At 39.3% G+C, this 20,366-nt stretch overlaps 1 long non-coding RNA gene across 2 annotated transcripts in view; it reads left to right on the top strand.

Annotated features, from left to right (window-relative positions):
• Positions 1–10,624: 10,624 nt before the first annotated feature.
• Positions 10,625–20,366, top strand: part of LOC147365792 (uncharacterized) — a 29,213-nt gene continuing 19,471 nt past the window's right edge. Inside the window, exons 1-2 of one of the 2 annotated variants that reach the window (XR_015132744.1) lie at positions 10,625–11,165; positions 12,574–12,705. This is a non-coding gene — a long non-coding RNA (uncharacterized LOC147365792). Of the gene's footprint in view, positions 11,166–12,571; positions 12,706–20,366 lie in introns of those variants that run through there. The other variant, XR_015132745.1, reaches the window with a different exon arrangement.

Genomic DNA, 20,366 nt, shown 5'->3' with positions numbered 1-20,366 from the left:
GGTCTCAAGTATTGACATATCTTCTTTTATTTATTTTTAATTTTTTTCTATTTCTTAAATTTTTTCCCCATGTTGCATAGCTTATAGGATCTTAGTTCCCTGACCAGGGATTGAACCTGGACCCTCAGCAGTGAAAGGACAGAGTCCTAACCACTGGACTGTTAGGGAATTCCCTCAAGTATATCTTCTATAAAATTGTGATAATAGCACCTATCTTTCTGTGGGACTATTTTGAAAATGAAACAATACATGTAAATTATGAGCTCTAGTTCCTTGAGCATAGTGGATACTCAATAAATAGTAGCTTTTATAATTAATAATTTTTAACTCAAGAGAAGAAAATAAACTGATAGGTAATTAGCATCTCTGATTGATTATTGCTTTTATTCAAATTTTAAATTTTTTAGAACACCCTTTAGTAAATTGAACATATTAATATTATCTCATGTTTCCTGAAGTATATGTGAACCGTGAACTTCCTGATGTTCAAGATGGTTTTAGAAAAGGCAGAGGAACCAGAGATCAAATTGCCAACATCCGCTGGATCATAGAAAAAGCAAGAGAGTTCCAGAAAAACATCTATTTCTGCTTTATTGACTATGCCAAAGCCTTTGACTGTGTGGATCACAATAAACTGTGGAAAATTCTGAAAGAGATGGGAATACCAGACCACCTGATCTGCTCTTGAGAAATTTGTATGCAGGTCAGGAACCAACAGTTAGAACTGGACATGAAACAACAGACTGGTTCCAAGTAGGAAAGGAGTTCATCAAGGCTGTATATTATCACCCTGTTTATTTAACTTCTATGCAGAGTACATCATGAGAAACGCTGGGCTGGAAGAAACACAAGCTGGAATCAAGATTGCCAGGAGAAATCTCAATAACCTCAGATATGCAGATGACACCACCCTTATGGCAGAAAGTGAAGAGGAACTCAAAAGCCTCTTGATGAAAGTGAAAGTGGAGAGTGAAAAAGTTGGCTTAAAGCTCAGCATTCAGAAAACGAAGATCATGGCATCCGGTCCCACCACTTCATGGGAAATAGATGGGGAAACAGTGGAAACAGTGTCAGACTTTATTTTCCTGGGCTCCAAAATCACTGCAGATGGTGACTGCAGCCATGAAATTAAAAGACGCTTACTCCTTGGAAGGAAACTTATGACCAACCTAGATAGCATATCCAAAAGCAGAGACATTACTTTGCCAACAAAGGTTCGTCTAGTCAAGGCTATGGTTTTTCCTGAGGTCATGTATGGATGTGAGAGTTGGACTGTGAAGAAGGCTGAGTGCTGAAGAATTGATGCTTTTGAACTGCGGTGTTGGAGAAGACTCTTGAGAATCCCTTGGACTGCAAGGAGATCCAACCAGTCCATTCTGAAGGAGATCAGCCCTGGGTGTTCTTTGGAAGGAATGATGCTAAAGCTGAAACTCCAGTACTTTGGCCACCTCATGCAAAGAGTTGACTCATTGGAAAAGACCCTGATGCTGGGAGGGATTGGGGGCAGGAGAAGAAGGGGACGACAGAGGATGAGATGGCTGGATGGCATCACTGACTCTATGGACATGAGTCTCAGTGAACTCCGGGAGTTGGTGATGGACAGGGAGGCCTGGTGTGCTGCAATTCATGGGGTCGCGAAGAGTTGGACATGACTGAGTGACTGATCTGATCTGATCTGATCTGATGTCTATGTAAGTAAATTTGAATAATCTATTGTAGTAAATGACACATAGTAAGCACTCATAAATACTCTTTTTATTCTCTTCTCCCTCCAACCTTCACACACAAACTCTCCTTTTAGGAAACTTCTAAGATGGTCTGGAAATTAACATATACTTAGTCATGATGTCATTGAGTAAGCACACACGTGCACACACACACACACACACACATTACTCCAAAATGAACGTCAATTACCTATTGATTTTCTGTTATTTCTGTGAATCCTACTCTTGCCACTTTGTGGCTTCAGATATTCATAAATGAACACTTTCATCTTTACTTAACTCCAGTATGAAAATAGCCCAATCAGTTCAGTTCAATTCAGCCACTCAGTCGTGTCCGACTCTTTGCGACCCCATGAACCGCAGCATGCCACGGTTCCCTGTCCATCACCAACTCCCAGAATCCACCCAAACCTATGTCCATCGAGTCGATGAAGCCATCAAACCATCTCATCCTCTGTCGTATTGGAGGTTCAGCTTCAACATCAGTCCTTCCAATGAACACCCAGGACTGACCTCCGTTAGGATGGACTGCTTGGATCTCCTTGCAGTCCAAGGGACTCTCAAGAGTCTTCTCCAACACCACAGTTCAAAAGCATCAATTCTTCAGCACTCAGCTTTCTTCACAGTCCAACTCTCACATCCATACGTGACCACTGGAAAAACCATGGCCTTGACTAGAAAGACCTTTGTTGGCAAAGTAATGTTCCTGCTTTTCAATATGCTATCTAGGTTGGTCATAACTTTCCTTCCAAGGAGTAAGCATCTTTTAAATTCATGTCACCATCTGCAGTGATTTTGGAGCCCAAAAAAATAAAGTCTGACACTGTTTTCACTGTTTCCCCATCTATTTCCCATGAAGTGGTGGGACCAGATGCCATGATCTTCGTTTTCTGAATGTTGAGCTTTAAGCCAACTTTTTCACTCTCCTCTTTTACCTTCATCAAGAGGCTTTTTAGTTCCTCTTCACTTTCTGCCGTAAGGGTGGTGTCATCTGCATATCTGAGGTTATTGATATTTCTCCCGGCAATCTTGATTCCAGCTTGTGCTTCTTCCAGCCCAGCATTTCTCATGATGTACTCTGCATATAAGTTAAATAAGCAGGGTGACAATATACAGCCTTGACATACTCCTTTTCTTATTTGGAACCAGTCTGTTGTTCCATGTCCAGTTCTAACTGTTGCTTCCTGACCTGCATACACATTTCTCAAGAGACAGGTCAGGTGGTCTGGTATTCCCATCTTTTGAAGAATTTTCCACAGTTTATTGTGATCTACACAGTCAAAGGCTTTGGCATAGTCAATAAAGCAGAAATAGATGTTTTTCTGGAACTCTCTTGCTTTTTCCATGATCCAGCAGATGGCAATTTGGTCTCTGGTTCCTCTGCCTTTTCTAAAAGCAGCTTGAACATCTGGAAGTTCACGGTTCACGTATTGCTGAAGCCTGGCTTGGAGAATTTTGAGCATTACTTTACTGGCGTGTGAAATGAGTGCAATTGTGTGGTAGTTTGAGCATTCTTTGGCATTGCCTATCTTTGGGATTGGAATGAAAACTGACCTTTTCCAGTCCTGTGGCCACTGCTGAGTTTTCCAGATTTGCTGGCATATTGAGTGCAACACTTTCCGTGATTACCTGGGTCATGAAGATCTTTTTTGTACAGTTCTTCTGTGTACTCTTGCCACCTCTTCTTAATATCTTCTGCTTCTGTTAGATCCATGCCATTTCTGTCCTTTATTGAGCCCATCTTTGCATGAAATGTTCCCTTGGCATCTCTAATTTTCTTCAAGAGATCTCTAGTCTTTCCCAGTCATGTGTATAAACAATATTCTAAATTTTGCCAACTATTATTCTATTGAATATTTATCATGGCTAGGTTTTCTGGTAGGTACTTAACATATATAGTTTCATTCATTCCCCACAAGTTCTTATAGTTAAGTACTGTTTTACAGATGAGAAAGCCAAAGCTCAAAGCCTAGATCCTGTAATTTGTAGGTGGCTTTGGAATGCTACATTCTCCAGTTGTTGCTCTTATTTTATAGGCAGCTATTTCTTATCTTTGTTTGTCCTTCTTTTCCTCCTAGCTTCTAATTATGGGAGGGTTCCAGATTTAGCCTTTGGCCTCTTTTCTCCTCTGTATATGCTCCCTCCCTAGGTTGCCTCATCTACCAAATGGCTCCAAATATATTGATGAGTCATCTGTAGGCTGAAGAATTTTTTTTTTAAGTCACTGTCAAGGCCCTCCTATATCCAGTCATTCCCTACAATCCTCATCTGGATGTCTAATAGGTCTCTTACTCTTCACTGTGTTCTTGTTGTGTGTGTGTGCATGCTAAGTTGTTTCAGTCACGTCTGACTCTGATGCTTCCTAAGGCCCTCTTGACTTCACATTCCAGGATGTCTGGCTCTAGGTGAGTGATCACACCATCGCGATTATCTGGGTCGTGATTTTGTACAGTTCTTCTGTGTATTCTTGCCACCTCTTCTTAATATCTTCTGCTTCTGTTAGGTCCATATGATTTCTGTCCTTTATCGAGCCCATCTTTGCATGAAATGTTTCCTTGGTATCTCTAATTTTCTTGAAGAGATCTCTGGTCTTTCCCATTCTGTTGTTTTCCTCTATTTCTTTGCACTGATCACTGAGGAAGGCTTTCTTATTTCTTCTTGCTATTCTTTGGAACTCTGCATTCAAATGGGTATATCTGTCCTTTTCTCCTTTGCTTTTTTCTTCTCTTCTTTTCACAGCTATTTTTAAGGCCTCCACAGACATCCATTTTGCTTTTTTGCATTTCTTTTTCTTGGAGGATGATCTTGATCCCTGTTTCTTGTACAATGCCATGAACCTCCCTCAATAGTTCATCAGGCATTCTATCATATCTAGTCCCTTAAATCTATTTCTCACTTCCACTGTATAATTGTAAGGGATTTAAGACATACCTGAATGGTCTAGTGGATTTCCCTACTTTCTTCAGTTTAAGTCTGAATTTGGCAATAAGGAGTTCATGATCTGAGCCACAGTCAGCTCCCGGGGTTGTTTTTGCTGACTGTATAGAGCTTCTCCTTCTTTGGCTTCAAAGAATATAATCAATCTGATTTCGGTGTTGACCATCTGATAGTGTCCATATGTAGAATATTCTCTTTTGTTGATGGAAGAGGGTGTTTACTATGATCAGTGCATTCTTTTGGCAAAACGCTATTATCCTTTGTCCTGCTTCATTCTGTACTCCAAGGCCAAGTTTGCCTGTTACTCCAGGTGTTTCCTGACTTCCTCCTTTTGCTTTCCAGTCCTCTAGAATGAAAAGGACATCTTTTTTGGGTGTTAGTTCTAGAAGGGCTTGTAGGTCTTCATAGAACCATTCAGCTTCTTCAGCGTTACTGGGGCATAGACTTGGATTACCATGATATTGAATGGTTTGCCTTGGAAACCAACAGAGATCATTCTGTCATTTTTGAGATTGCATCCAAGTACTGCATTTCAGACTCTTTTGTTGACTATGAGGGCTACTCCATTTCTTCTAAGGGATTCTTGCCCACAGTAGTAGATATAATGGCCATCTGAGTTAAATTCACCATTCAAGTCCATTTTATTTATACTATGTCTAAAATAAAATGAAACGAGTAAGTAGCAGACCTGTGCCCTGACCATGTGCCTTCCTCCTCTGGATATTTACTCATGCTGCTGCTTCCCTCGAGGATGCTCTTCAAACCTTTTCCCTCTTTCAAATAGCACTTCCCAGAGAACATATCCCCACACGCTATTTAAAACATCTTTTACAGCTTCCTCATTCATTATTCTCTTTCCTTGCTTTACTTTTCTCCATGGTAATTATCACTATCCAAGATCATATTATTTACTCATACATTTATATTGTTTTTAGATTCTTTGTCTATCCTACAAGAATGTAATCACCATGATGACAGTGACCTTAACAGTCTAATTTGCTGCTGCATTGTCAGGGCCTAGAACAGTGGCTGGAGTAAGGCGGAAATAGGAAATGAGAGGGGACTTTTCTGGTGGTTTAGTGATTAAGACTCCACATTTCTATTGCAGGGGCATGGATTTGATCCTTGGTTGGGAAACGAAATTCCACATGCCCCATGGTGCAGCCAGAAAAAAACCTTTTTTCAGAAACAAGTATAGAAAGAGGTGGAACTGAGTTCCTAAATCAGGTTCTGTTTCATTTTAGAGTATATCAACTACCACAATGTGTTATCCCTCCTTCTTAATATCTTCTATGTTAGAGCCTTAGTGTTTTCAAATTGAAAGAGACCTTGGAGATCATCTAGTCCAAGCCTTCATTTTGTGGAATAGATGAAAGTGATGTGTGGAGGTGTAGTGAATGTGGGGTTCAGGGTTGAGTTGTTCAGTCGCTCAGTCGTGAACTGCAGCATGCCAGGCTTCCCTGTGCTTCACTGTCTCCCAAACTCATGTCCATTAAGTCAGCAATGCCATCCAACCGTCTCATCCTATGGAATTCCCTTCTCTTGCCCTCAATCTTTCCCAGCACTGAGGTCTTTTCCAGTGAGTCAGTTCTTCACATCAGGCGGCCAAAGTATTAGAACTTCAGCTTTAGCAAGAGTCCTTCCAATGAATGTTCAAGATTGACTGGTTTGATCTCCTTGCTGTCCAAAGGACTTTCCAGAGTCTTCTCTAGCACCACAGTTTGAAAGCATCAGTTCTTTGGTGCTCAATCTTCTTTATGGTCCATTTCTCACAATGAGAGGACAACTTTTTTTTTTTTCTTTTTGCTTTTATCAACTTTGGAGAGTGTAATCTATTCCTTTTTTGTTTTAACTACATAAGTACAGTTTGAAAAATATCAGTAAGATGGTAACCAGTTCAGTAACTCAGGCACAAGACCATGAGTCAGGTTTGGAAGAATGTAAGTCACCATGTGCACAGTCACTGGTCAGGGCAGCCTTCCTGAAGGAGAACACTGCTGATCCCAAAAGCACAGAAAGGATGTGATGATGAAGAGGAAGGAGCATTTCAGGAACGCAGTGAAGGAATGAGGAGTGGTTGGTGGGGGGATCCTGGTATAGGAGGGAGAATCTGAGAAGAGAAACCTGTAAGGACTTAACAGGAAATCAATTAACACTTGTAGTATGGTTTACTCTGAAAATAGAAACTGGAATGTCAATCTATAAATCTTTAGAGCCAATAATGGAGAAACTTACTCTCACATTTTTCTGGTTTATATACTTTAAACTTTTTTTCTCCTTTTTTGTAGACAGATAACGTAAGCCAAACACTAGGTATAGATTATTATGGGTTGAATTGTGTTTTTAAAAAAATGTTGATGTCCTAACCCCTAGTATCTCCAAGTGTGACTTTATTGGGAGATGAAATGTTGCAGATGTAATTGGTTAAGATGTGGTCATATGGGGGTGGGGTACGGCCCTAGGCCAGTATGACTCATGTACTTGTAAAGAGATGGCCACGTGAAGACAGAGGCAGAGACTGGAATTATCTGCCAAGGAATATCTGGGGCTACCAGAAGTTGGAAGAGGAAAGAACAGATCCTCCCTAGAGGCTTACAGGGAGCATCAGTTCAGTTCAGTTCATTTCAGTCGCTCAGTCATATCTGACTCTTTGCGACCCCACGAATCATAGCACACCAGGCCTCCCTTTCCATCACCAGCTCCCGGAGTTTACTCAAACTCATATCCATCAAGTCAGTGATGCCATCCAGCCATCTCATCCTCTGTCGTCCCCTTCTCCTCCTGCCCCCAATCCCTCCCACCATCAGAGTCTTTTCCATGAGTCAACTCTTCACATGAGGTGGCCAAAGTACTGGAGTTTCAGCTTTAGCATCAGTCCTTCCAATGAACACCCAGGACTGATCTCCTTTGGGATGGACTGGTTGGATCTCCTTGCAGTCCAAGGGACTCTCAAGAGTCTTCTCCAACACCACAGTTCAAAAACATCAATTCTTTGGTGCACAGCTTTCTTCACAGTCCAACTCTCACATCCATACATGACCACTGGAAAAACCATAGCCTTGACTAGACAGACCTTTGTTGGCAAAGTAACATCTCTGCTTTTTAATATGCTATCTAGGTTGGTCATAACTTTTCTTCCAAGGGGTAAGCGTCTTTTAATTTCATGGCTGCAATCGCCATCTGCAGTGATTTTGGAGCCCCCCAAAATAAAGTCTGCCACTGTTTCCACTGTTTCCCCATCTATTTCCCATGAAGTGATGGGACCAGATGCCATGAGCATAACCCTGCCAATTCTGTGATTTCGAATTGCTAGCCTCCAGTATTGTGACAATACATCTTTTCTGTACTAAGCCACCTAGTTTATCATACTTTATGTATGGCAGCCCTGGAAAAATAATATACAATTTGCACTTTTACAAACTAATTTTTAAATTAAGCCAAACCATAGTAAACCTATAGCATTGCTTTCTAAATGGGTTTATGCAGCACTTGGTAAATTCGACTGGAACTCTCTGTCTTTGTGTTGGTTAGTAATAATGATTGCTTACAAAACACCCATAAATACATGAGCATCTTTAAATGCTTTTTGCATGTAAATCCTTTATAAGTTAATTGCAAGCAGAGTTGGAGTAATTTAAGCCACTAAATCACCAGCAGATTCAGACATAGACCTTCAGTAAACATTTTCCAGTTTAAAAGCTAAACCTTCAGTAGGCTTTCTTTTCCTTTTTCTTACTTGAAGCATTCATTTCTGTGTATAGCTGATCAAATGATTTAATTATTGTTTTCTTATAAAGCACAAATTCCAACTTTTTGGTTTTAAGCTCATGAACAGCCTGTCCTCTAGTCATTTATTATGCCTATTCTTTTAACTATTATAACAGATTTTGGACTCACTATCCTAATAATTTTGCTAACTCATATCCTGAATCAGAAAATTCATAGAGAAATTAATTATACATAAACGTAAACCCTCTTAGGCTCAGAGTAGTTTTCTCACTGTTTATATCATTTCACTTTACTTATCTTTGGATTCAAGACTCTTAGTCACTGCCTTGATGATTGTCTTTTTTCCTTTTTTTTCTTTTTTTTAGTCAGTGTAATCTCTTATACTAAAGCACGATTTACTATTTTGTCTTTTTTCCAGTTCATGTGCTTTCACAATAAGGATAAAAGAAAATTTTGTTGTTTTATCATAAGTCATGACTCTAATGGAACAAATTAGATTTTTCAAATTATATTCTACTACGTATTGCAACATGTTTAAATTGATTGCCCCTCCTTACTTTGTGTTGTTTAGCTGCTGAGTCACATCTGACTCTCTTGCGACCCAGTGGACTGTAACCTGTCAGGCTCCTCTGTCCATGGGATTTTCTAGGCAAGAATACTGTAGTGGGTTGCCATTTCTTTCTCCAGGGGATCTTCCCAATCCAGGAATCAAACTCAAGTCTTCTGGATTGACAGGCAGATTCTTTACCACTGAGCCACCAGGGAAGCCCTTCAGGTTTTTTTTTGTTTTTTAAGACTTGAGGGTCATGGGAACAAGTTTGAGTTTAGTTATATCATGTGGATTTTAACCTTTATAGTTATCTTGTAATGCAAACAAATATTAGTCATTCAAATAAAGGATTAGAAGAAATGTTTGGACATCTCATAGAAGTTTGGCTCAGATAAGTCATTCCAGTACATTTTCTGGGCCTCCTGTAAGCTTTCTATGTAAGCTTCCGTCTGACTATAAAAATACTTTAAAATAACACTCTGGCTTAAATATATTGGGGAAATTTTCAGATTTGCTTTATTCACAAGATAGTGCTATTTTATTTGAGAGAGGTTTTAATAATTATTATAATTTTATATTAAATGCTATAAAAATACAGTTTACTTTTACATTTTTCATACTGTTCATGGGGTCCTCAAGGCAAGAATACTGAAGAGGTTTGCTATCCCTTCTCCAGTGGACCACGTTTTGTCAGAACTTTCCACCATGACCCGTCTGTTTTGGGTGGCCCTACACGGCATGGCTCCTAGTTTCATTGAGTTAGACAAGGCTGTGGTCCATGTGATCAGATTGGTTAGTTTTCTGTGATTGTGGTTTTCAGTCTGTCTGCCCTCTGACGGAGAAGGATAAGAGGCTTATGGAAGCTTCCTGATGGGAGAGACTGACTGGGTGGAAGCTTCCTGATGGGAGAGACTGACTGGGTAGAAGCTTCCTGATGGGAGAGACTGACTAGGCAGAAACTGGGTCTTGTTCTGATGGGCGGGGCCATGCTAAGTAAATCTTTAATCCAGTTTGCTGTTGATAGGTTGGGCTGTGTTTCTTCCCTGTTATTTACCTGGGGCCAAACTATGCTGGAGGTAATCCCCGTAGTCATGTATGGATGTGAAAGTTGGACTGTGAAGAAAGCTGAGCACCAAAGAATTGATGCTTTTGAACTGTGGTGTTGGAGAAGACTCTTGAGAGTCCCCTGGACTGCAAGGAGATCCAACCAGTCCATCCTAAGGGAGATCAGTCCTGGGTGTTCATTGGAAGGACTAATGCTGAAGCTGAAACTCCAATACTTTGGCTGCCTGATACAAAGGGCTGACTCATCTGAAAAGACCCTAGTGCTGGGAAAGACTGAGGGCAGGAGGAGAAGGGATGACAGAGGATGAGATGGCTGGATGGCATCACCGCCTCAATGGACATGAGTTTGAGTAAACTCTGGGAGTTGGTGATGGACAAGGAGACCTGGCGTGCTGCAGTCCATGGGGTCGCAGAGTCGAATATGACTGAGTGACTGAACTGAACTGACTTTACATTTTTTTCCTTAGTCATTTTTTACCTAGAGTCCTTTGGACTGCAAGGAGATCCAACCAGTCCATTCTAAAGGAGATCAGCCCTGGGTGTTCTTTGGAAGGAATGATGCTAAAACGGAAACTCCAGTACTTTGGCCACCTCGTGAGAAGAGTTGACTCATTGGAAAAGAGTCTGATGCTGGGAGGGATTGGAGACAGGAGGAAAAGGGGACGACAGAGGATGAGATGGCTGGATGGCATCACCGACTCGATGGACATGAGTTTGAGTAAACTCCGGGAGCTGGTGATGGACAGGGAGGCCTGGCGTGCTGCGATTCATGGGGTCGCAGAGTCGGACACGACTGAGCGACTGAACTGAACTGAATGTAAATGTAGAACAGTAGATAGCCCCTCATAAATGAATTGGCTGGGGAGAAGGCAATGGCCTCCCACTCCAGTACTCTTGCCTGGAAAATCCTGTGGACGGAGGAGCCTGGAAGGCTGCAGTCCATGGGATCGTTGAGGGTCGGACATGACTGAGCGACTTCACTTTCACTTTTCACTTTCATGCATTGGAGAAGGAAATGGCAACCCACTCCAGTGTTCTTGCCTGGAGAATCCCAGGGACAGGGAAGCCTGGTGGGCTGCCGTCTATGGGGTCACACAGAGTCGGACACGACTGAAGTGACTTAGCAATAGCAAGAACTGGCTGGAGCTACAAACAAGGTGAGTTCCTTTAGCTCTTTATCTTTTCTATGTTCTCAGGGATGTCAAATAAAAGTTCATTTAGCAGTGTTTGCTTCTGATATATGGCACCAGTAAGTTCTCCATTCAGGTATAGGGGTCTGTGTCAAGAGACAGTTCTAGCTGCAGTTTTAGTATCTGTCTTCCAGCCCCAGACTGAAATTCTTCTAGGAGTAAGTTGAGAGAGGTGAGATGGGGGTAGCCTGGAGCCTGATTTGCCTCATCTCTTAGTTACTTACGGGGCTTCCCTCATGGCTCAGATGATAAAGAATCTGCCTACCATGCAGGAGACTGGGGTTCGATCCCTGGATTGGGAAGAATCCCTGGAGAAGGGAATGGCTGCCTGAGTTATGTAGGCAGACTCCTTCCCCTCTGTGGATATCAGTTTCCTCATTGGTAAAATAAGGAAATGGCAGGTAGCATTTGTTGAACATTTTATACCAGGCACTGTTCCTGCTGCTGCTGCTACTGCTAAGTCGCTTCAGTCATATCTGACTGTGTGTGACCCCATAGACGGCAACCCACCAGGCTCCTCTGTCCCTGGGATTTTCCATGCAAGAATACTGGAGGGGGTTGCCATTTCCTTCTCCAATGCATACATGCATGCTAAGTCACTTCAGTCGTGTCTGACTTTGCGACCGCATGGACAGCAGCCCACCAGGCTCCTCCGTCCACAGAATTCTCTAGGCAAGAATACTGGAGTGGGTTGCCATTTCCTTCTCCAGCACTGTTCCTAGCACCTTACATTAAAAATCGGTTTAATCTTCACATACTCTCTCCATCCACTTCCCTTGCCAAAATGTCCCTTCTCTAGAATGTAAATGTCACAGGGTAGGGATTTCCACCTGTGTTGTTCACTGGTATCCTCTAGAACCTGGTTTCCCAGGTGGCACTAGTTATAAAGAGCCCACCTATTAATGCAAGAGACAGAGGGGTGTGGGATCCTTGGGTTGAGAAGATGCCTGGAGGAGGAAATAGCAACCCACTCCACTGTTCTTGCCTGGGGAATCCCATGAACAGAGAAGCCTGGTGGGCTACAGTCCATAGGATCACAAAGAGTCAGACACGACTGAAGCAACTTAGCATGCACTTCACCCTCACATTTCAGTTTAATCATGACTTCTTCTGAGTACTATCTGACTCTCCAAATTTCTTGCCCCTTTCATTATTTTCCATAAAACCTAATGCACTGTGTTGCAACTGGGGGAGAGAGATGGGCTCCTGCAAGTTAAGATATTTATACAGCTTTTGTTTTGTCACAGTGTGACCCATGCTCTGATGCATATTATATAATTTTCCTCTGCCTTGCAGGAAAGACCACTACTCTCTGTTTTATAATTCTGCCACCTCAAATGCCTGACCCATTTATAATTTGTTGTCTGACTTTCAGCATGCATTCAGTTATTTCCCTGGCCCATCACTGTAGTAACTGCAAGAGAATCCTCATCCTGAAGAAGCTCAGAAAAGATGAAAGCAGAAGCCTGAGGAACAAGCGCTGACAGAGAATAAAGGAAAATCTGAGGTAAGGGTCCCCTTCAACTCTCTCTGTGAAAGAAAATCCTTTCTGTTTGAAATATCTTAGGAGCTGCTTGGGCCAATTGTGGTGAAATCTTTTGGAAGTTACTGTGATCTTCATACCTCTTTTGATCTTGTTGATAATATTTAAGTGATGCCAGCATAGCACTGTTTGACCGTCTGCAAATTCACTGCCGTGTACTTTCATCTAAGTGCTCTGGCAGTCTAGGTGTTTTTTGGCTGATGCTGACGTGGCCAAATCATGACTCACTATAGTCACAATCTGTCTCTCTCTTGCTTGGCCAAAGAAACTGTTACATTCTCCCTTCATTTGTCAAAAGCAAAGCTATTGGGTGTTCCCTTAAATTTACTGCAGAGCTATATGGCATGAATTAAGATGAAGACTTCATGAAAGGAAAAGTAAATATATCTAAATCTAAATGGGGAAAATAGTGTGTAAGAGCAAAATGCAGCAGAAAAATTACTAGAGAAGTGAAGAAATAAATCTATTTTCCTAAATCCTCTCCAGTGGAAAAAGGGAAACCCCAAATAGAAATGTAATCCTAAATAGACTGTTCAAAATGATTACAGTCAGGCAGTTAGATGTGATGATTCACATTTACTAAACTGTAGCCTTGGGATTCATGTTTGGTGTTATTTATATGACCTTCAAATATGCAGGCCTTCTATGTAGGCCTTACAACTCCAGGGAAAATAAATTGACGGGTTCTAAAGGGGATTACAGTGCAGATAGTAAGAAGAGGACAGAACAGGGAAGAGTCAGGAAAAGGTGTCTTCAGCTGGTATAGTGCCATCCTTCTCCAGAACAGACCCTGTTCTCCTCAGTTACCTGGTTACCCAGCACATCACAAAGGGTAATATGTTGGCCCTAAGGTACTAAAAGGGGTGAGGAGACTAGGATTATCTCCTAGTAGAAAATTAAAATACATATTTCATGGGTTTCTCCTTTTTTTCGATCACAAGCTGAATGAAACAAGAAAGAGGAGGGTTAAGTTAAGGGACAGGGTTAGAATAGAATTTAAGCTTCCAAATGTGATCTGGAGAGCTTATAACTGACCCTGAATTATCTAGTATGATGTTGGGGTTCCAGAAAATTGAGCAATTGAGGATGCAGCAATTGCTACAGAATTTTAGGATGATAGATTTTTTTTATATGCATCATCAGAATCTTGGACAAATGATTTTCTGGAAGAAACACAACTGGTGTCCAAGGGATAGAAATCATTGGATTACAGGATATTTAGAGGTTAGAACTTTGAAGCATTCTCAGAATACTTGACTCTAGAATGCTCTTAGTAAATAGTTCTGTTATCCAAGGGCCCATTATTGGTGTGTGCTTCCAATCTCACTGCCTGCTTTATATATTTTTTAGAAAATGCCTTATTGGGTATTTTATCTGCCTAATTTTGAGGGTAGTTGAAATCATTATGTGTGTTACTAAGAAATTATGTTCTTACACATGAAGCTTAAAGACATGACTGTTGAAGTCAGACTCTTGATTGGCATTTTCACTACACTTCACAAGTTCATGTCTGTTCCTCCTCCTCAGAGGCCAGAACAGTACATTTAAGCGGGAAGTACAACTTGTCATCAGAGTTCAGATTCTTTCCTGCTTCCCTGTGGAGGGGTCAAGAATACAAACATCCTCAATTGCTACAGCTGAAGGGAACATTAGTCCATTAGCAGAACCAAACAGGAAGCACCAATGGGCATTTCTGCTATTTATTTTCTGACAATAAAGAAACATGTAGTTTAGTTCTTTGAACAAAATTTGTCAATAAAGCATAGAACACGTAAAAGGTGTAGTCATTTTGGTTAAAGTCTGACTGCAAAATAATTTAATGGTGTTTTTCCAGTCATTTTACTTGCTACAACTTATGCAATACTACATTCTTCAGATGTTGAACTTTTACCGTATCTTGTTATTTTTTTCTTTTTTTAAACTGTGAATCAGCAACTTACCACTTGCTGTAGCCTATTGAGAGTCACAGTATACTTCTCAAGTCTTTAATTAAATTTTCCAGGCATTTCCTCTTTAGATTAAAAAAAAAATGAGCATATATTGAGCAGAATGAGTTTACCTCCCTTCAGTTTGTAATAGGGTGCTGAAAAGAACAGATAAGGCAGGAAATACTTCAAATAGTACTTCAGAGATTTGTTTGCCTGCCAAAATTTTTAATCTTACTTTATCAGTTGGTTATCCACCTGTATTACATCAGAGTAATTCTGCTTCCCTACTGTCAGTGACAGCAGATAAGAAATTGAGGCAGTGTAGTGATTTCAACAAGTTTAATGAAGGAGCAAAAGGAAGTATAATTTGTATATTTATTAATATTTCCAGAAATAACACATCATTTTATTATTCTCATAATTGCTTGGAATCACTTAATTCTAAAAGATATGTGGCCTGCTGGAGTTAAAATGAAATAAATGTCCCTTGTCATTTCCCTCATTATTTTTCATCATCCAGCTTGTGGTGTACCAAGGATGGGGTGGTGTACCAAGGATGGGATGGTGTACCAAGGATGGGATGGTGCAAGTGGCCCACCCCTAATATAGGTAATAAGGGACTGCTTTATGTGTAGAAAATTTTAAAGAGATAAAATAAAATGACAGCAAAAAGCCAGTCTACCTTTTATTATCACTGTGTTGTGTTGTGTGCTAAGTCACTTCAGTTGTGTCCAACTCTTTGCAACCCTGTGGACTGTGGTCCACCAGGCTCCTCTGTCCATGGGATTCTCCCCGCAAGAATACTGGAGTGGGTTGCCATGCCCTCCTCCAGGGGACCTTCCCAACCCAGGGATTGAACCAGAATCTGTTAAGTCTGCTGCATTATCAGGCAGGTCCTTTACCACTAGCGCCACCTGAAGCCCTTTATTATCATTATGCACTGACAATTCTAAGCAATGCCAAAGGTCCTACCCCTCTCTAAAAAAAATTTTGTAGGTCTAAGTTCTAAATAACATTTGCCATTACTGAAATTTAATAGTATAATTATAAGCTGAAAATTATCTTTTTTATGGTTATTTGCTCTTTAACAAACATTGTAGTCTACGTGAAAATAAAACTAACTCCTCTGGACATGTACTCAGCTACATATGTTTATTTCAAGAATAAGCAGCCAAATTCTGTTTTTACAATTTCATAATTACTGTGCTATAATTGTTTATTTTGGATCTATGTTTAAACACAGGATTACATAGTACCAAAGAGGTTAGAGATATGAAATGAGCCTGAAGCACATTCAAATAATTCGTTACCACTATATGCTTTGAAGAATTTTACTGAGTATAACATAAATTTATGATGAATTTTCTGGTGAAGGTATTTTAGTGGAAATTTTTCAACTGAAGAAATGTTTTAAAGCATTAGTGCTGATCCCAAAGAGCAAAGATATGGACAGTATTGCAATTTCTGGAATTTACTATGAAATGGGATTTTTATGAATCTCTGATAAACTTATCTTTATTTTAAAGCTTTCCTAGCTACTCGTGTATCTATTATGTGCAAGAAGTATTTGAAATTAAAATACATACATGTCCTTCATTCAACTATGAGTGAGGCCATACCAATTTTATTGACTATGAATATGTAAAGATCAGTTTGACAAAGTCATTGACAAATTTGCAGAAGTGAAGGCTCACAGTCAGAAACCACAGTGGGATTATTCATCGCCATGGGGACCAGTATGTAAGCATTTTTCTCCATTTTCAAAAATACATCAATGTGCTTAAAAATACTAAAATTTTACTGTTTTACATTTATTAATTTTTTACTAGAACTATTATTTATGCATTTCTTTTCTGGACATGATAACTGTTGTTTGTTTTATTTCATAATTATTACTGAAAATATTTTTGTTATATTAAGGGGGAGGTGTTAAAAATGGTTCCTTTCAGGTGTCAAATACATTAGGTGTGCTGCTACTTTCATCTTTTCATTTTAACTCAAAAGAATATAACATGTTCTTAGTTTTTTCAGTACCACAACTTTGTTTTTAAAAATTATGTCAAAAAGAAGTTCATTTTAATAAGGCAAACTTTTAATAAGAAATAGAACTACTCTTAAATGCACCTCTCATGCACCATAAATTTTGGTAATAATTACATTTCTAATAAACGTATGCTTCGTGTCTTAACTATTTTGTATAAACTTCAGTTCAGTCACTCAGTCGTGTCTGACTCTTTGTGATCCCATGGAGTACAGCATGCCAGCCTTCCCTATCCATCACCAACTCCCAGAACCTACACAAACTCATGTCCATCGAGTCGGCGATGTCACCCAACCATCTAATCCTCTGTCGTCCCCTTCTCCTCCTGCCTTCAATCTTTCCCGGCATCAGGTCTTTTCCAGTGAGTCAGTTCTTCACATCAGGTAGCCTAAGTATTGGAGTTTCAGCTTCAGCATCAGTCCTTTCAATGAATATTCAGGGTTGATTTCCTTTAGGATTGACTGGTTGGATCTCCTTGCAGTCCAAGGGACTCTCAAGAGTCTTCTCCAACACCACAGTTCAAAAACCTTAGTAGAATGAAAAAAGATACAAAAAAAATATATAGCCTGTTAAAATTTGACATGACGAAATAATTATGCATATTTCATAACAACTGAAAAAAGCTGAATCCCTGATTTAAAACTCTCCAATATAGGTCCAGAATTTCACTATGTAATTCTAGCAAATGTTTATTGAGTAAACATCTTTATGCATTTCAAGAAAAAAAATTTAGGAAACACTCTTCAATTTAATTCATGAGGTTGGCATAACCCTGAAAACATGAACAGGAAATTATGAAGAAAAAATTGGTTTATTTCAAAGGTGCATGTCTTTCTGAACTCTCATTTGTGCCACTGATCTTTGTCTGTTCTCACCCTCAAACTGCACTATCTTAATTATTGCCCTCCTCCAGAGGATCTTCCCAACCCAGGGATTGAACTCATGTCTTCCGCATTGCTGGCAATTCTTTACCGATTGAGCCACCAGGGAAGCCCTCTTAATTATTACAGACAGACAATAAGTATTGTCAGACAATAAGTATTAATACCTAGTAGAACAAATCCCCCTCCTTTTACCCTCCTATTCAAAGAATGCCATGAACATATACATCAAAATTCTTCATTTCAGCTAACCAAATAACATGTATAAACAATAATATGTCACAAATAAGATGGGTTTGTTGTAATTATGCAATGTTAGTTTAATATTAGAAAGCTAATCAGTAGAATTTACCACATTAAAAGAATAAAAAATATCATATGACCATCTTAATAGAAAAGCAGCTGATTAAAACCATCTTTTGGCAAACTAGGAATAGAAGCAAATTCCTTTAATAGAGGAAATCTACAAGACACCAATAGACAGACACGATGGAAATAGTGCAAGCTTTTCTTCCGAGATCAGGAATAAGACAAGTATGAGAATTATCACCACTTCTGGTCAGCCTTATACAATAGTCCTAATCAGTGTAGAAGGAAAGAAAAAGAATTCAAAGAAACAAAACTGCTATTATTTGTTATGATTATGTGCATAGAAAATCCCAAAGATTCTACCAATAGATATAGAATTAAATGACTTTAACAAGATTATCTTTGTGAAGCTCATTTAATTCTAATATCTACCTGTAGATTTTTAAAATTGCAGGACTATGACAAGTAGCAATAGAAAATAGAACTGAAAAATTTATAATAGTATCAAAAATATTTAAAATCTAGGCATAGATATTGAAAAGCTGTGAGGCAAAAGCATAAAACATTCCTGAGAGACATAAAAAACAAATTAATGCAGGCTTATGTCACATTCACATATTGAAAGACCCAGCATTTTACATTTTAATTTTTCTGAAACTGAGCTTTAGGTTCAATGAAATTCCAATAAAAATCCAAGTAAGTTTATATGTGCACTTAAGTGTGTGTATATGTATATGAGAGGGAGAGAAAGAAAGGATCTTAAAAATTTTTTTAATATATATATATATATGAAAATTGAAAGGAGCAGGTACAGGTAAGACACTCTTCAAATAGGAGGATAAAAATAGGAGGATTTGTTCTACTAGGTATTAATACTTATTGTATATCTATAGTAATTAAGATAGTTTAGTATTGGGGTGAGAATAGACAAAAAGATCAGTGGCACAAATCAGAATACAAAAAGAGATGAATCTTTGCAATAAATCTGTTGTCTCTATATTCAACTGGACATAAAAGTACCAATAAAAGGAAAAGACTGATAATTGAACCATGCTAAAATTAAGAACCTCCATTTATTAAAAGACACTTTTAATTACCTGTAGTCAAGTAATTCTGCTTCTCTACTGTCAGTGACAGCAGATAAGAAATTGAAGCAGTGTAATGATTTCAACAAGTTTAATGAAGGAGCAAAAGGAAGTATAAATTGTATATTTATTAATATTTCTAGAAATAACACATCATTTTATTATTCTCATAACTGAGAAGTTTCAATTGTGTAGTGGTCAAGTTCAAGGGTAGAGGAATATATTACACATATGAGTCTTAGATCCAGCATACATATAAAGAACATGTGCAAATCAATATATAAGACAAACCGATGAAAAACAAGCAAGAGACCAGAAAGACATTTCACAAAAATAGGATACCACAATCGCCAACAACTATAAGAAAAGGCCTTTAATTTCTTTAGCAGTCAGGCAAATGCATATTAAATTAAATTAAATGCAAATTAAAACCACAGTGATATACTACTAGAATTCCTCTAGAAAAGCTAAAATTACTGACAATCTTAAGTATGGGTAAGGTTGTGGAGCAACAAGAATCCTTATTCACTGTTAAAAAATTTTTAAAGTTGATAAATTATCCATAAAAAGAGAATGGAATTAGCATGTATATATATATTATTCATACATTCAGGTGGCAAGCACTGACTTGTGTCTCAACTGCCTTTCAGGATATGTACAGTATCTAGTTTACAAATAGGAAAATTGAGACTCAGGAAAGCCAAAGATCTTTAGCATAAGTTTACTAACTGGAAGAGCCAGCATCTAAACCAAGTCTTTCCAACTCTCAACTCCATATTCTTTTCACTAAGACAATGCAGTTTAGAACATAACTATGATCTGTGAAAGAAGTTCAGTTCTTTACTATGTTGATCTCTATCCTAGTTGCTTTCTTTTTAAAAACTTTTTATTGGAGTGTAATTGCTTTACAATGTTGTGTTAGTCTCTACTGTACAATGAAGAAAATCAGCTGCACGTGTACATTGTCTCCTCCTTCATGATCCTCCTCCTCACCACATCCCACCCCTCTAGGTCATCACAGAGCACCAAGCTGAGCTCCTTGTGCTATATAGCAGCTTCCCACTAGCTATCTGTTTTACACATGGTAGCGTGTATATCGGAGAAGGCAATGGCACCCCGCTCCAGTACTCTTGCCTGGAAAATCCCATGGGCAGAGGAGCCTGGTGGGCTTCAGTCCATGGGGTCGTGAAGAGTCGGACACAACTGAGCGACTTGACTTTCACTTTTCACTTTCATGCATTGGAGAAGGAAATGGCAACCCACTCCAGTGTTCTTGCCTGGCAAAGCCCAAGGACAGGGGAGCCTGGTGGGCTGCCGTCAATGGGGTCGCACAGAGTCAGACACGACTGAAGTGACTTAGCAGCAGCAGCAGCAGCAGCAG

The sequence above is a fragment of the Bos grunniens genome, chromosome 9, assembly GCF_055505025.1.
Source record: "Bos grunniens cultivar Pamir isolate PY7600 chromosome 9, Bosgru_T2T1.0, whole genome shotgun sequence".
Classification (NCBI taxonomy): Eukaryota; Metazoa; Chordata; class Mammalia; order Artiodactyla; family Bovidae; genus Bos; species Bos grunniens.
The sequence above is the reverse complement of the archived record's forward strand: the minus strand, read 5'-3'. Positions and strand labels throughout refer to the sequence as shown.